Source organism: Littorina saxatilis, linkage group LG3 (genome assembly GCF_037325665.1).
Source record: "Littorina saxatilis isolate snail1 linkage group LG3, US_GU_Lsax_2.0, whole genome shotgun sequence".
In the NCBI taxonomy this organism is placed as follows: domain Eukaryota; kingdom Metazoa; phylum Mollusca; class Gastropoda; order Littorinimorpha; family Littorinidae; genus Littorina; species Littorina saxatilis.
Genome location: NC_090247.1, coordinates 54,793,234 through 54,810,648, shown reverse-complemented (window position 1 = coordinate 54,810,648; position 17,415 = coordinate 54,793,234). Strand labels below are relative to the sequence as shown.

At 40.7% G+C, this 17,415-nt stretch overlaps 1 protein-coding gene across 1 annotated transcript in view; it reads right to left on the bottom strand.

Moving 5' to 3' along the window:
• Positions 1-17,415, bottom strand: part of LOC138962701 (uncharacterized) — a 223,453-nt gene that overhangs the window by 167,294 nt on the left and 38,744 nt on the right. The gene's annotated exons all lie outside the window — the stretch shown is intronic.

The window sequence follows — 17,415 nt, the reverse complement described above, 5'->3', positions numbered from 1 at the left end:
TGTATAGAATATAGTCAATGTTTGTAAAGATTTTAATCAAGCAGTATGTAAGAAATGTTAAGTTCTTTGTACTGGAAACTTGGATTCTCCCAGTAAGGTCATATATTGTACTATGTTGCAAGCCCCTGGAGCAATTTTTTGATTAGTGCTTTTGTAAACAAGAAACAATTAACAAGTGGCTCTATCCCATCTCCTACCTTTCCCCTATCCCATCTCCCCCTTTTCCCCTATCCCATCTCCCCCCCCCCCTTTCCCTCGTCGCGATATAACCTTCGTGGTTGAAAACGACGTTAAACACCAAATAAATAAAGAAAGAAAGAATATATTTCCTTTACAGAATTCTTTTGTTTTTCAACTTTATTTCATTCTTTATCATTTTAAGCTTCTCCAAATCTTTGATTTGAATGTGGCCAAAGCACTGCACACACTGACACAGCCTCTGGAACAAGGGTCATTTCTCTATTTTTCCGAGACTCAGACACAGAATATTCCACTATGTCAGTTGTGGAACTGAACGTGGAGCATCTGTGGAAACATAAAACGATACAAATAAAAATAAAAAAGATATGAAGAACCTATTACTAGTAAAGCCCCTGACAACTGCTGCCACAATGACACGACCAGATTAAGAACCAACCAAAGTTCACCACAAAATTAGACAATGAGACATAAAATAATAAATGAACAATCAGTTTGTATGCAACCCGCGAATCGGGATTCGGATGGCATTTTCACTCTTCCAACATTCCTTAAAAACAAACCACTGAATCAACTTTATATTTTTGGAAAAGTTAGTTCATTCATTTTTCTTTCAGACAAAACAAACATGAATGAATAGAACAGTATTCTTCTAGGCGAAAAAAATCGAAAGTGTGAGACCCTCTATCTGCCATCAAACTCGAAGCCGAAGGCCACCATCAACATTCAAATTCCCAAATCTTTCCTTCAGTTGATCAACTTACCTTTTTATGAAAGAAATCAATCTCCATTTCAGAGAGAAAGATAAGATTAACTTGCATCCAGTAAGCAAGTCAAAAATACAAGTCAATAAGAAGAAAAAGCAAAAAAACGTTGACACATGTGGATTGTGTACACCTGACTAACTTCTAGCCAAAAAAAATTTTTTTTTAAGGGGCTTATTGTCCGTCAGGTCTTAATTGCCTATATCTCAACTCAACTCAACTCAACTCAAATTTTATTGGCTTCAATTTCCACATAGAAGAATTTGTCTTGCGCTTGGGATTAAGACATAGGCAGAAAGTAAGAGTATAACATATAAAAACAGCATTCATATCACATTTCATGTATCACACACAGTAATCACTAGTATAGGCCTAGGCCTACAAATATCACATTTGTCCCTGTATCATACAAATAAATAGTATCACATTTTCCACGTATCACACACAATATATACATTACATTACATAACATACAGCAAGTTTCCATCTCCCGCGTCCCCCCCCCCTCCCACACATACATATCCTCGCACGTGCGTCGACTCCATACTGTGGCATACAAATGACATCATCAGTCCATTAACTAAAATGCACAATGACTAGTAGAGGGTACATGATACACAATACGTGCTCAACTAGGCCTGCTAACTAAAATAATAACAGAAACAACAAGTCGCGTAAGGCGAAAATACAATATTTAGTCAAGTAGCTGTCGAACTCACAGAATGAAACTGAACGCAATGCCATTTTACTCGTAGCATCGTCAGGCCACCGCTCATGGCAAAGGCAGTGAAATTGACAAGAAGAGCGGGGTAGTAGTTGCACTAAGAAGGATAGCACGCTTTTCTGTACCTCTCTTTGTTTTAACTTTCTGAGCGTGTTTTTAATCCAAACATATCATATCTATATGTTTTTGGAATCAGGAACCGACAAGGAATAAGATGAAAGTGTTTTTAAATTGATTTGGACAATTTAATTTTGATAATAATTTTTATATATTTAATTTTCAGAGCTTGTTTTTAATCCAAATATAACATATTTATATGTTTTTGGAATCAGCAAATGATGGAGAATAAGATAAACGTAAATTTGGATCGTTTTATAAATTTTTATTTTTTTTTACAATTTTCCGATTTTTAATGACCAAAGTCATTAATTAATTTTTAAGCCACCAAGCTGAAATGCAATACCGAACCCCGGGCTTCGTCGAAGATTACTTGACCAAAATTTGAACCAATTTGGTTGAAAAATGAGGGCGTGACAGTGCCGCCTCAACTTTCACGAAAAGCCGGATATGACGTCATCAAAGACATTTATCAAAAAATAAAAAAAACGTTCGGGGATTTCATACCCAGGAACTCTCATGTCAAATTTCATAAAGATCGGTCCAGTAGTTTAGTCTGAATCGCTCTACACACACACACACACACACACACACACACACACACACACACACACGCACGCACACACGCACACACGCACGCACATACACCACGACCCTCGTTTCGATTCCCCCTCGATGTTAAAATATTTAGTCAAAACTTGACTAAATATAAAAAGGACTGGGCACAACATTTACACGTGTGTGACCTACTTACATCAAGTGCCTGTGATCTATAAATAACAATGATTGCGTTTAAAATAAAACATGAATAATGTCGATGTTTGCTAACAATGAATACATAAAAACTAAGATAAGAATGTATGTGCTTTCATAATATGATTATTTTATAAAACACAGTGGGGAAATTGGAAAATAATTTTTATACGAAACTGCGCACATCGAGTCGAGCTCTGTAGCGTGTGTGTTCGGAGGCAGAAGACACACATGGCTGTGGATATTAGTTGTTGTGAGATTCGATGGATTAACAAGTCGCGTAAGGCGAAAATACAATATTTAGTCAAGTAGCTGTCGAACTCACAGAATGAAACTGAACGCAATGCCATTTTTCAGCAAGACCGTATACTCGTAGCATCGTCAGTCCACCGCTCATGGCAAAGGCAGTGAAATTGACAAGAAGAGCGGGGTAGTAGTTGCGCTAAGAAGGATAGCACGCTTTTCTGTACCTCTCTTTGTTTTAACTTTCTGAGCGTGTTTTTAATCCAAACATATCATATCTATATGTTTTTGGAATCAGGAACCGACAAGGAATAAGATGAAAGTGTTTTTAAATTGATTTCGAAAATTTAATTTTGATAATAATTTTTATGTATTTAATTTTCAGAGCTTGTTTTTAATCCAAATATAACATATTTATATGTTTTTGGAATTAGCAAATGATGGAGAATAAGATAAACGTAAATTTGGATCGTTTTATAAATTTTTATTTTTTTTTACAATTTTCCGATTTTTAATGACCAAAGTCATTAATTAATTTTTAAGCCACCAAGCTTAAATGCAATACCGAAGTCCGGGCTTCGTTGAAGATTACTTGACCAAAATTTCAACCAATTTGGTTGAAAAATGAGGGCGTGACAGTGCCGCCTCAACTTTCACGAAAATCCGGATATGACGTCATCAAAGACATTTATCAAAAAAATGAAAAAAACGTTCGGGGATTTCATACCCAGGAACTCTCATGTCAAATTTCATAAAGATCGGTCCAGTAGTTTAGTCTGAATCGCTCTACACACACACACACACACACAGACACACAGACACACGCACATACACCACGACCCTCGTTTCGATTCCCCCTCGATGTTAAAATATTTAGTCAAAACTTGACTAAATATAAAAAGAATACCCCGACTTCGGCAGGGCAGAAGGAGGTACAAGACGGTGTGCTGTATTGCTGTGTGTGAGTGTGCTGTGCAGACCTTCTGTGTTATGTGCATGTTCTATTCTAGTCTGTCCGTAGGCTTCCTCTGGGGGCCTATTGTGTACTAACAAGGGGACATGAATTGGTTTATACGATTCGAGTTTTACGCCCTCACGGCTTTTTGATGTTTGCGTGTTTAGGTGGTATCAGCCATCTCACACCGGTGACACTGTGACGGTTCCCCTACGCTTTGTGTTCGGTGCCCTGACCCTTTGTGTTCGGTTCCCACTCGGTTCCCACACGCCAAAATTCGCGGACAAGATCGAGGTACTGTCACCCAAAACATCCATTTATGGTAGTATTACGCAATGTTGCTCTCTGAGAATGGTCTTGTTAGATCTGTGAGTGTTTACACTACATGCCTAGGTGCTGTTGGATTGAAGGTTTTTGATATTTTAGCCGTTATTAGGTAGAATGCCTTCCACTTTACTGCAAAACTGCATAATTCGTAGCATCGGCAAGAAATATCCTACCAAAAAATGCCTGCTTGGAACTGTCGTTGGTCCAGCAAAAAGTTCAACATGTCTGTAGCAGACAGCCCAAGTTTCAAGATTGTAGGGCCATCCAAACAGCCGTAATAATAAACAAGTCGCGTAAGGCGAAAATACAATATTTAGTCAAGTAGCTGTCGAACTCACAGAATGAAACTGAACGCAACGCAACGCAGCAAGACCGTATACTCGTAGCATCGTCACTCCACCGCCCGTGGCAAAGGCAGTGCACGTGGAATTGACAAGAAGAGCGGGGTATTCGTTGCGCTGAGAAGGATAGCACGCTTTTCTGTACCTCTCTTCGTTTTAACTTTCTGAGCGTGTTTTTAATCCAAACATATCATATCTATATATTTTTGGAATCAGGAACCGACAAGGAATAAGATGAAAGTGTTTTTAAATTGATTTCGAAAAATAATTTTGATAATAATTTTTATATATTTAATTTTCAGAGCTTGTTTTTAATCCGAATATAACATATTTATATGTTTTTGGAATCAGCAAATGATGGAGAATAAGATAAACGTAAATTTGGATCGTTTTATAAATTTTTATTTTTTTTTACAATTTTCAGATTTTTAATGACCAAAGTCATTAATTAATTTTTAAGCCACCAAGCTTAAATGCAATACCGAACCCCGGGCTTCGTCGAAGAGTACTTGACCAAAATTTCAACCAATTTGGTTGAAAAATGAGGGCGTGACAGTGCCGCCTCAACTTTCACGAAAAGCCGGATATGACGTCATCAAAGACATTTATCAAAAAAATGAAAAAAACATTCGGGGATTTCATACCCAGGAACTCTCATGTCAAATTTCATAAAGATCGGTCCAGTAGTTTAGTCTGAATCGCTCTACACACACACACACACACACACACACACACAGACACACACACGCACACACGCACATACACCACGACCCTCGTTTCGATTCCCCCTCGATGTTAAAATATTTAGTCAAAACTTGACTAAATATAAAAACAACAAAAGTAGTCAGTGAAATTGGCTGTGTTCGGTCCCCCCACACTTTTGTGACGTAGGCGTGACGGTTCCCATAATTCATTGTGTCGGTCCCCACTTTCTGTGTCGGACCCCACTTTCGACCTAATTTCTCTGTGACGGACCCCACAACCAGCCTATTTTGTGTCGGTCCCCACACCTTCTTGGATTTATGACTTGCCGGTTACTTGTATCATTGTATTCATTGAATCTAATTGTCTCGGAGTTATTTTTCAGCAAAAACCGGCAAGGCAGCACCTTTTGTGATACCAAGTAAGTCAGATGACATCAGTATGTGTGTGTGTGTGTGTGTGTGTGTGTGTGTGTGTGTGTGAGAGAGAGAGAGAGAGAGAGAGAGAGAGAGAGAGAGAGAGAGAGAGAGAGAGAGAGAGAGAGAGAGAGAGAGAGAGAGAGAGAGAGAGAGAGAGAGAGATTGACACCTTTCCAGATCACTCCGGTTATGCGACACTACCGCGAGCGTCACTACCGCGTGTCACACTACGGCGAGTACGACACTACCGCGTGTAACACTACCGCGTATCACACTACCGCGAGTACGACACTACCGCGAGTATAACACTGCCGCGTGTCACACTACCGCGCGTACCACAACCGCGAGTACCATAACCGTAGAGAGAACGCATGCAAACTTACTTCTTGTGAGTTTGTGTTCTAACTTTGATTGGAAGCAACCCATTCTATATGTATTCTGATAGTGTGTTCTGATCGTTTTGAGTTCTTGGTTAGCATGACAAACATTGAATTAGTGTTCAGAGAACAGACCAGGCCTTTTTGTTTTATATTTCAAGGAAACATTTCAACCTTTGCCTTCAGCCATGGAAGTCATAAAATGACACGCGGTAATGTTATACTCGCGGTAGTGTGACACGCGGTAGTGTTATACTCGCGGTAGTGTCGTACTCGCGGTAGTGTCGTACTCGCGGTAAGTTCTGTTTCCGTACCCGCGACAGCGGCAGCGACAAAAGAAAACGCGCGCAAACGCGTGACGTGTTTCCGTACTTGCGTTTTAAACATGCGGTAAAATCTGTAAACTCCCGCGTTGCCGCGCGACAACGCGAAAAAATCGCTCCAGGACCCTTTCAAAAAAATCGCGTCGCTTGCCGCTTGTCGCGCCGCTAACACGTCGCGCGTGTGGAAACACTCCTGGTCATTTTCTATATGTCATTTTCAATCGTGCTCAACTCCAACACGCTTTCCAGAAACTTTCCAGAGATTTCCATTTTTTTTCTGAAAAATATCTCCAAGGCCGTAAGACTAAGAGTAGATATTGGGAAGGCCAGTTCAAGAAGGTGTGGGTGGATCAACACATAATTTGCTGGTATACTGGGAACCGTCCCAGAGATAAATAATGTTATATATTATTTGTGGCATAAACTAATAAAGTTAGTCTCTCTCTCTCTCTCTCTCTCTCTCTCTCTCTCTCTCTCTCTCTCTCTCTCTCTCTCTCTCTCTCTCACACACACACACACACACACACACACACACACACACACACACATACTGATGTCATCTGACTTACTTGGTATCACAAAAGGTGCTGCCTTGCCGGTTTTTGCTGAAAAATAACTCCGAGACAATTAGATTCAATGAATACAATGATACAAGTAACCGGCAAGTCATAAATCCAAGAAGGTGTGGGGACCGACACAAAATAGGCTGGTTGTGGGGTCCGTCACAGAGAAATTAGGTCGAAAGTGGGGTCCGACACAGAAAGTGGGGACCGACACAATGAATTATGGGAACCGTCACGCCTACGTCACAAAAGTGTGGGGGGACCGAACACAGCCAATTTCACTGACTACTTTTGTTGTTTTTATTATTACGGCTGTTTGGATGGCCCTACAATCTTGAAACTTGGGCTGTCTGCTACAGACATGTTGAACTTTTTGCTGGACCAACGACAGTTCCAAGCAGGCATTTTTTGGTAGGATATTTCTTGCCGATGCTACGAATTATGCAGTTTTGCAGTAAAGTGGAAGGCATTCTACCTAATAACGGCTAAAATATCAAAAACCTACAATCCAACAGCACCTAGGCATGTAGTGTAAACACTCACAGATCTAACAAGACCATTCTCAGAGAGCAACATTGCGTAATACTACCATAAATGGATGTTTTGGGTGACAGTACCTCGATCTTGTCCGCGAATTTTGGCGTGTGGGAACCGAGTGGGAACCGAACACAAAGGGTCAGGGCACCGAACACAAAGCATAGGGGAACCGTCACAGTGTCACCGGTGTGCATCTGCACTTATGGTAGAATGACCAAGATCTTTAACGTGCCATTGTGGTGACACGGGGGTGGGAGATGGATACCGTCTCAGGGTCTGCACATAAAGTTGACCCGTGTCCGTCCCGGCCCGGATTCGAACCAGCGACCTTTCGATCACAAGTCCAGCTCTCTACCACCTGAGCTACCCGGGCCCCCACTTCAGTGTCTGTCAGACCACGGACCTCTATGCACCAGTGCATAGAGGTCCGTGGTCAGACCTACTTTAATCTCTAACTTCCTGTTGGCTAGAAGACTTCTAGCCAACAGGAAGTTAGAGATTAAAGTAGGTCTGACAGAAAGGGAAATAACTACAATAAATTGCTCTTTGCCGTCAAGGTAATTGTCTCCCCTGGAATAAAACTTTCAGATCATGATCTATAGATTTTCTTCCACAGCAAAATATAATAAAATGAACAAATGCTGAGAACCAATTTTATGCAACCATTAAAGGCTGCCATACTCGTAGCGTTCATTAATTAATTCATATTGTTTACATGTGCCAATACTGTTATAAAATTGTACCTAAGGGGATATAATAACGATTGGCTGTAGCTTTCGAACACAGAAAAAATTATTTCAGTATTGCAAAGTGGTGTTGAAAGTGTCGAATGTAAACAGTACAGTCTCAAACGCCATCTTTGGTTAACGAAACGTCACCCAAGTGACGTCAACGGTCTAAAAATAGTCCTGGAGAACTGTTCAGGGTAAACAATGCAATAAAGAATTAATTATTTCTCGTAATTGGTAAGGACTTCAAACCTAAAACTTTGCAGGAAGCTTAATTTATACATCCCCGCAACGATGGGAAAAGCCCTGGAAGTAATTAAACTAATTAAATAGGACTATGTCAGCCTTTAACATCAGCCTTAAACTTGAGAAGAGAATTAGTTTCAAAGTTACTTTAGTTTACAGTTTTTAGTTAGGATAGCACGCTTTTCTATATCTCTATTCTTTTAACTTTTTGAACGTGTTTTTAATCCAAACATATCATATCTATATGTTTTTGGAATCAGGAAATTAATTACAATTTTCAGATTTTTAATAACCAAAGTCATTAATTACTTTTTAAGCCTCCAAGCTAAAATGCAATACCAAAGTCCGGCCTTCGTCGAAGATTGCTTGGCCAAAATTTCAATCAATTTGATTGAAAAATGAGGGTGTGACAGTGCCGCCTCAACTTTTACAAAAAGCCAGATATGACGTCATCAAAGATATTTATCGAAAAAATGAAAACCATTTCTGGGGATATCATACCCAGGAACTCTCATGAAAAATTTCATAAAGATCGGTCCAGTAGTTTACTCTGAATCGCTCTACACACACACACAGACACACACATACACCACGACCCTCGTCTCGATTCCCCAGCTATGTTAAAATAAATCTTGAAAATGTAACAAGTCGCGTAAGGCAAAAATACAACATTTAGTGAAGCTCAGTCGAACTCACAGAATGAAACTGAACGCATTGCATTTTTTCCGCAAGACCGTACACTCGTAGCATCGTCTGTCCACCGCTCGTGACAAAGGTAGTGAAATTAACAATACAGAAAAGCGCGGTTGCGGTTGCGTTGAGGAGGATAGCAAGCTTTTCTCTGAACGTGTTTTTAATCCAAACATATCATATCTATATGTTTTTGGAATCAGGAACGGACAAGGAATAAGACGAAATTGTTTTTAAATCGATATCGGAAATTTAATTGTTATCATAATTTTGATATTTTTAATTTTCAGAGCTTGTTTTTAATAAGAATATAACATAATTATATGTTTTTGGAATCATAAAATGATGAAGAATACGATAAGCGTAATTTTGGATCGTTTTATAAAAATAAAACAAATAATTACAATTTTCAGATTTTTAATGACCAAAGTCATTAATTAATTTTTAAGCCTCCAAGCTGAAATGCAATACCAAAGTCCGGCCTTCGTCATTTTTCCATCAAATTGATTGAAATTTTGGCCAACCAATCTTCGACGAAGGCCGGACTTCGGTATTGCATTTCAGCTTGTATGACTTTGGTCATTAAAAATCTGAAAATTTTTTAAAAAAAAGTATAAAACGATCCAAATTTACGTTCACCTTATTTTTCATCATTTTCTGATTCAAAAAAATATACATATGTTATATTTGGATTAAATACAAGCTTTGAAAATTAAAAATATAAAAATTATGATCAAAATTAAATTTTCGAAATCAATTTAATAACACTTTCATCTTATTCCTTGTTGGTTCCTCATTCTAAAAACATACAGGTACAGAAAAGCATGCTATCCTTCTCAGCGCAACTACTACCCCGCTCTTCTTGTCAATTTCACTGCCTTTGCCACGAGCGGTGGACTGACGATGCTACGAGTATACGGTCTTGCTAAAAAATTGCAGTGCGTATGGCATTCCATTTGTCAAATAATTATTTGGATACTTTTTCATGGTTTTTTTTCATCAGTTTTAGCTAAATAATCATTATTTAGAAGCTCATGTGCTAAGTACAGGGTCCCCACTGGTTTTTAGAAACAAAATTCCATGACTTTTCCATGACTTTCCATGAGCCTCAATAACATTTTCCATGACTAGATCCACAGGTCGCCATTTCCGAACACGCAAACCTTTTACGTCTTATCACTGCCAGTTTTGACACTGGCTTGCTTTGCACTGAATTTGAGTCAGTTTCTACGCAGTGTCTCTTCGACAAGCAAGTCAAGCATTTGCTACGCAGTCAGATTATCGGTAATGTTTGCTGGTCCTGTCATTTCACTAAACTGGACCAGCCACTGTTTGTATTGATCTGCACTTTCGTAAATTCTGTTTCGTAACCGTGGGCACTGTCACTTGACGAACTGTCATTTTTTTCACCGCGATACACAGTTCATTGCGAAGATCTTCCTCGGTAATTCGTTCCAATTCCGCATACTTTTTGTTGTCAAGAAACAACTCGAAAGAAAGTTTCAAACTCATCATCCTCCATCTTGCTTGTCGAAGCGCTAAAGTACTTTATCGATGCAAAAACAAAAGCAGAAAACTTCGACGAAACCGACTCAAATGCAGCGCAGACGACACGACAAGATAACGGAAGGAAGTGAGCCTCGTTTTGGCTCAAGTGCCGTTAAAAATACCGTTATTCTCGTATGCAAATACGAACGAGAAGTTGGTCATACGAACAAGCCTTGTGCTGGCGACGCAAATCGGGGAATGGCTGGGCAACGAAAATCGCCGCTGGAGTGCTAAAGGTTAATTTTTTTTTCTTTCTTATTTTTGTTAAATTCCATGACTTTCCATGACTTGAATTGAAATTCCATGACTTTCCAGGCCTGGAAAATTAAAAATCAAATTCCATGACTTTCCAGGTTTTCCATGATCTGTACGAACCCTGTAAGTAAGTAATTGTTTATAAACAATGTAAAACAATTCTAAATAATTTTTTGTTTACGTAAACCATTCATTATTTACCTAAACTGTTCATTGTTTACGTAAATAATTCATTGTTTACGTAAATAATGATTTATTTAGCAACATTGCTGATTGTTTACAAACAATGTAAAATACGTCTAAATAATATATTGTTTACGTAAACAATATATTATTTAGACTTATCTTATTTACGTAAACAATGAATTGTTTAGCCAACACATTTTCCATTATTTAGGGGTTTCTAGGATTCAAACAAATTTACGAACATTTTCTGATAAATAATGTTTGGAGATACCTTGTATTGAATTACAGTATAATTATGCACATCATTTCCTGATTCAAAAAAACATATAAATATGTTATATTTGAATTAAAAATAAGCTCTGAAAATTAAAAATATACAAAATTATGATCAAAATTAAATTTCCGAAATCGATTTGAAAACAATTTCATCTCATTCCTTGTCGGTTCCTGATTCTAAAAACACATAGATATGATATGTTTGGATTAAAAACACGCTCAGAAAGTTAAAACGAAGAGTGGTACAGAAAAGCGTGCTATGCAGCACAGCGAAACCACTACCGCGCTAAACAGGCTCGTCAGTTTTACTCCGTTTTGCACAAGCGGCGGACTACGGTCATTGTGAAAAAATGCAGTGCGTTCAGTTTCATTCTGTGAGTTCCACAGCTTGACTAAATGTGGTAATTTTCGCCTTACGCGACTTGTTCTATGTTCTTTTGGAGGATGCCAGTGTATATTTCAACTAATTTAGAACATGCCGAATGTTCACACAAACCGGCTTCATTTCAACTCGAAACAAAAACGCGACGAGTTATTAGCGGTTAGCGGTTATACGCCTTTGCATTTCCCACTGCCGGTCGTGTAACGTTTGGCTTCTTGCGACAGATGCATATTTCAGGGTACGATTTGATGACCATTTACAAGTTTTATCGATTAGCAACTGACAGTATGAGTTACAATGTACCAGTGAGCATACAGTTTTACTTTTATATTCCATTCGTTATTGGCAGCAAAACATGTACCAAATGTTTCTACGCTCCCAAAAAATAAACGCCCCCAAGCAATAGACTTGACCCACAAGTCAGCAGCGAATGTGATAAACGGGTTATCTCCCCTGAAAAGCGAAGCAAGCTTCGAAGATGGCGACAATGGAAAAGAGAAGAACTGTGAGCGAACTGCGAAAGGTGTGTGTGGGTGTGTGTGTGTGATGTGTGTCAGTGTGTGTGTATATGCGCGTGCTGTGTGTGATGTGTGTCAGTGTGTGTGTATGCGCGTGCTGTGTGTGTGTGTGGCTGTGCTTGCGTGAGCTTGTGTGTGTGTGTGTGTGTGTGTGTGTGAGAGAGAGAGAGAGAGAGAGAGAGAGCGATAGTGAGAGTAGGGTATGGTTGTTGGTGAAAGTTGAGTTGGACGCTGGGGTTGGGTGGGTGTGTGTGTCAGAGAGGGTTGTGTGTGTGTGTGTGTGGGGTGGTGGACTGCGTGTGTGTGTTTGTGTGTGAGGGTTGTGTGTGTGTGTGGGGGGGGGGTTGACTGCGTGTGTGGGTTTATTTGTGTGTGTGAGGGTTGTGTGTGTGTGTGTGTGTGTGTGGGACTGCGTGTGTGTGTTTATTTGTGTGTGGTGTGTGTGTGCCTTTCGCCTTGTATTGAGGAAATTAAACTGCGTTTGCGTATTATGTGTGTGTTTGCAAGCGTGCGTGTATGTTAGGCAAATCTCAGTAGGTGTGTGTTTGTGCGCGTACGTGCAATGTGTGTGCGTGCGCGCGTGTGTTTGTGTATGTATGTGTGTGTGTGTGTGTGTGTGTGTGTGTGTGTGAGAGAGAGAGAGAGAGAGAGAGAGAGAGAGAGAGCGATAGTGAGAGTAGGGTATGGTTGTTGGTGAAAGTTGAGTTGGACGCTGGGGTTGCGCGGGTGTGTGTGTCAGAGAGGGTTGTGTGTGTGTGTGTGGGGGGGGTGGACTGCGTGTGTGTGTTTATTTGTGTGTGTGAGGGTTGTGTGTGTGTGTGGGGGGGGGTTGACTGTGTGTGTGGGTTTATTTGTGTGAGTGAGGGTTGTGTGTGTGTGTGTGTGGGACTGCGTGTGTGGTGTGTGTGTGCCTTTCGCCTTGTATTGAGGAAATTAAACTGCGTTTGCGTATTATGTGTGTGTTTGCAAGCGTGCGTGTATGTTAGGCATATCTCAGTAGGTGTGTGTATGTGCGCGTACGTGCAATGTGTGTGCGTGCGCGCGTGTGTTTGTGTATGTATGTATGTATGTATGTGTGTGTGTGTGTGTGTGTGTGAGAGAGATAAACAAACTATCAAGAACAAAACAAAACTGAACAAACGAAATGTTTTCCCCCCAACTCTGATTATTGCTTGTTTCGGAGACGACTGTGATTTTGACTTTTTGAGTAAGCCTACACGAACACACAAGCTCAATACAGCCGGCAACAAGTTCGCCGGTCGGGGCAGTGAAATACTATTTCAAATAGATCTATTTCACTAAGAATGTCAATGGATATAGGGCAACATACTTGTTTTTTAAATCAGTGATTGATTAGATCGTCATATTTTTGTGACACTGAGACCAAACCATCAAAAAATTAGCAATAGGCCTTGAATCAAAGTCGTGCGAGATCTGACCTTGCTGCAAATGTACGTGTACGACTTGATTGTGTTGACGTTCAACTGGTAAGCTGGGCGATTGCAGGCTTTTATCCAGCGAAGGCAGCGATCTAGATGGTACAGATGCTTTCCCGGTTTCACAAATGGGATGAATTTCACGCCAACACAGCGTTCAGGATACCTATCATCCGTTTTACATTGTCCCCAAGCACAGCGCTTGTTAGCAGCATTTGTGTGTGTTTGCTTCCTAAAACAAGGGAAGTAACTCCCAGAGTCTCGATATGTGGATATGGTTAATTGAGTAGCATCACCTGAGATGGGCACAGGCGCATGAATATGCTCTATGTGATTGTTAGCGCATTGCCATTAGCCAATCAAATGTTTCACATCAGTGGTGTGACACAAGTACTAAGTCTTGCAGACACTTATCATTAGTAGTAGTAGTAGTTGTAGTAGTAGTAGTAGTAGTAGTAGTAGTAGTAGTAGTAGTAGTAGTAGTAGTAGTAGTAGTAGTAGTAGTAGTAGTAGTAGTAGTAAAGTTATTGAGACATCACAGTGCACAAAGAGATATATAGAGCAAATCGAGATACGAATTATTAAACAAAGCGCGTAGCGCTGAGTTGAATCATTATTTCCAAGATTTTCTGTATAAATCTCTTTGCGCACTGTGATTGATTCAATAACTTGACGATGTTGTCAGTAACGATAAGCAATCAGAACATTTGACAAGGCACATTTTCCTGCGGGCGTTTGGATAAATTTGTGAACAGGTCGATTTAGATGTACTTTTGTGTGTGTGTGCCGGTTTTGCCATGCCTTGCAAGTTTTTCGCCACATATGCACATTTCGAGGGTATTGACGGTTTCATCGCCATCCATGTATTTTACGATATGATGACCCTCTGCACCGGTTTTTTGGCTCACGTAAGTGTAGCCTATGCGATGCTAACTTTTGTCTGTCTGTGCGTGCGTGTGTGCGTGTGTGCGTGCGTGTGTGATAGAAACTTTAACATTTCCGAGTCTATGTGTGTGTGGTTATCCAAGACTGGATAAAGGTCTCATAAGAAGATTACGTCACGGTCAAAAGTGTTTGGCGTCAATTAATGCATCATGAATTCATGCCTCCCTGTAGTCTTTCTATCTCGCGCGGTGTGTGTGTGTGTGTGTGTTTATTTTGTGCACATGTGTTATTGTTACTGTTTGTGTATGTGTACTCGTGTGTGTGTGTGTGTGTGTGTGCGTGTGTGTGTGTGTGTGTGTGTGTGTGTGTAAGAAAGAGAGACTGAGAGTGTGTGTGTATGTGTGTGTGTGTGTGTGTTTGTGTGTATGTTTGTGTGTGTATGTGTGCTTGTTTGTAAAGGTGTGTGTGTCCGTCTGTCTATGTGCGTATGAGTTTTGTATGTATGAGATCTGTGTGAGTCACTGTGTGTGTGTGTGTGTGTGTGTGTGTGGGTGTGTGTGTGTGTGTGTGTAAGAAAGAGAGACTGAGAGAGAGAGTGTGTGTATGTGGGTGTGGGTGTTTGTGTGTGTGTGTGTGTGTTCGTGTGTATGTTTGTGTGTGTATGTGTGTTTGTTTGTAAAGGTGTGTGTGTCCGTCTGTCTATGTGCGTATGAGTTTTGTATGTATGAGATCTGTGTGTGTGTGTGTGTGTGTGTGTGTGTGTGTGTGTGTGTGTGTGTGTGTGTGTGTGAGAGAGAGAGCCTGTGTGTGTGTGCGTACATGCATGCGCGTGTGTGGGTGTGTGTATGTGTGTGTCTGTTTGTAAGAAAGACTGGCTGAACACCGAAATACTAATTTTACCGGGTTATTATCCAAGCAACAGCTTCAAAGTATTGAAGCAATGATCAACATTTCGTCGGCACGTTACCCACATATGGAGATAAAGTGTGTATCCAAAGAAAACGGGTGGTGGTGGGTTTGTTTTTTTTTTTTTTTTTTTTGGGGGGGGGGGTAAAAACAGGTGACTGGTTTGTGTTGTGTGTGGTATGTAGACCAGGTCAGGGGTCAAGGTTGGGTCAGATCGCGTGAAGCATTGTGGTATAGATTCACTTCTCAGTTCTAACCGAGCCGCATTCGCCGATTCGGGGAAGACGATTTCACATTGTTCGGTTTCGTAGCGGCTCCAGAAAAAACAAGAAATTCCTCCGAGGTAGGAAAAACACCCCCGTCCTTAGCATTCTCACCGCCACCAACTGAGCAGGCACTGCTAACAAGTGTGGTTATTTCCCTTTGAGCATGAGAGTCACCATGAAGTCAAATCAAACGTTAGGAGTCAGAAGTCAGAAGTCAGACGTCAGAAGTAAGAGAGACAGAGAGACAGAGAGACAGTCAGAAGTCAGAAGTCAGACGTCAGACGTCAGACGTCAGACGTCAGAAGTGAGAGAGACAGAGAAACAGAGAGACAGTCAGAAGTCAGAAGTCAGAAGTCAGACGTCAGACGTCAGAAGTCAGAAGTCAGAAGTCAGAAGTCAGAAGTCAGAAGTCAGAAATCAGACGTCAGAAGCCAGAGAGACAGAGAAACAGAGAGACAGTCAGAAGTCAGAAGTCAGAAATCAGAAATCAGAAGTCAGACGTCAGAAGTCAGAGAGACAGACAGACAGAGAGACAGAGAAACAGACAGACAGAGAGACAGTCAAAAGTCAGAAGTCAGAAATCAGAAATCAGAAGTCAGAAGTCAGAAGTCAGAAGTCAGAAGTCAGAAATCAGAAGTCAGACGTCAGAAGTCAGAGAGACAGAGAGACAGTCAGAAGTCAGAAGTCAGACGTCAGAAGTCAGACGTCAGAAGTCAGAAGTCAGAAGTCAGAGAGACTGAGAGACAGAGAGACAGTCAGAAGTCAGACGTCAGAAGTCAGAAATCAGACGTCAGAGAGACAGAGAGACAGTCAGAAGTCAGAAGTCAGAAGTCAGAAGTCAGACGTCAGAAGTCAGAGAGACAGTCAGAAGTCAGAAGTCAGACGTCAGAAGTCGGACGTCAGAAGTCAGCAGGTAGGAAAAACACCCCCGTTGGTCAAAGGGAAATAACCATTCTCACTGCCACCAACTGAGAAGGTTATTCCCAATAACTCCCTAACCGTGTGTTTGACTGGTCCCAATTTTTGTAAGGACCGTCTCAGGAATGTATAGAACCTGTTCACCAAGTTTGGTGACGATCGGTCCGTTCATTCTTGAGATCTATATGCGAACACAAACACACACACAAACACACAAACAAACAAACAAACAAACAAACAAACAAACACATCGACCGAAACCTATACACACCCCTATACCGGGGGTGTAAATAGATAAAGAAGATACCAAAGGAGATTTCCTACATGTTGATCTGCACAGCGTGTTTTCAGTGTCTGCGCGAGGAAGCGCTGTCGAAAGGGCAGTGTCGATCTCAGTGGCAGTCGTGTCCCCGTAAGTAGGCTACAGACAGACAGATCTAGATCTAGCGTCTCCCATTCTTGCACTGTGTCTATGCTTACTATGTGTGTATGTGTGACAGAGTGATTGAGTTTATGTTACTGTTTGTCGATTTCTTACGGGAGCCTTGAAGGCTTCGCCTCTTGTTTTATTAGCAACTAACAGTGTGAGTTACAGTTATGCTAAATGTACCCATTAGCATACAGTTACACTTTAATAGGCTATCCAGTTAATCATTGGTAAAAAAAACCATCTAGGCCTACCAGAAGTTTCTGTGCTAAAAATAATGAACAACCCCCGAGCATCTAAGGGACGTCCCCTAAAGTCAAAGTGACACGATTGTTCGCTTGTTCGCAAAAACATAAGTTGGCATGTTATTTCTTGTAATGTAATTCATCTGTGAGGCAGGTGCTA